Here is an 893-nt window from a genome sequence, read left to right as displayed (position 1 = left end):
CAAGGACTTCATTCTTCTTGGATCAACACTCACAAAAGCAGCAGTCAAGAAATCAAATGACATATTGCATTAAGCAAATCTGCTGCACAAGACCTTTTTAAAGTGTTGAAGAGCAAAGATGTCAGCTTGAGTACTAAGGTGCGCCTGACCCAAGCCATGGTATTTTCAATAACCTCATATGCATGCAAAAGCTGGACAGTGAATAAGATAGACCGGAGAAGAATTAATGCATTTGAGTTATGCTGTTATAGGAGAATATTGAAAGTGCCATGGGCTGCCAAAAGAACCAACAGATCTGTATTGGAAGAAGTGCAGCCAGAGTGCTCCTTGGAGGTCAGGATGGGCAAACTTTGTCTCATACTTTGGACATATTGTCAGGAGGGACCAGTTTCTGGGGAAGGATATCATGTTTGGTAAGGTGGAGGGTCAGAGAAAAAGAGGAAGACCCCCAGCGAGATGGATTGTTAAAGTGACAGCAGCAATGGGCTCAAGCATGCAACAATTGTGAGGTTGGCCTAGGACTGGGCAGTGTTTCGTTATATTGTGCATATATGGTCGCTATGAGTCGGTAGCGACTTGATGGCACCTAACAACAACAATAACACAGCAACCCTGTCAGTTGGTGCCCCAGCCCCAAAGTGTCCTCCCAAGGAAGTCCAGGTTATTTTTGAAACATCTGTAACTGCCCTAACTCTTTTATTCAATAGATAATTTGTTTGAAGATTAATTTGTTAATCTTCTCTGTGTTATCTATGTTAATTAATTAATTAATGTGTTCATCTTCTCTGTGTTAAGTATCTCTGTGTTAGACACTGTATGTACAGAAAAGAGTCAGCCATGATGCCTCCCTCAAGTAAGATTCATCCTACTGAAAGAGACCCAGACATGCTCCC

The sequence above is a fragment of the Chrysochloris asiatica genome, unplaced genomic scaffold (assembly GCF_000296735.1).
Source record: "Chrysochloris asiatica unplaced genomic scaffold, ChrAsi1.0 scaffold00001, whole genome shotgun sequence".
Classification (NCBI taxonomy): Eukaryota; Metazoa; Chordata; class Mammalia; order Afrosoricida; family Chrysochloridae; genus Chrysochloris; species Chrysochloris asiatica.
The sequence above is the reverse complement of the archived record's forward strand: the minus strand, read 5'-3'. Positions refer to the sequence as shown.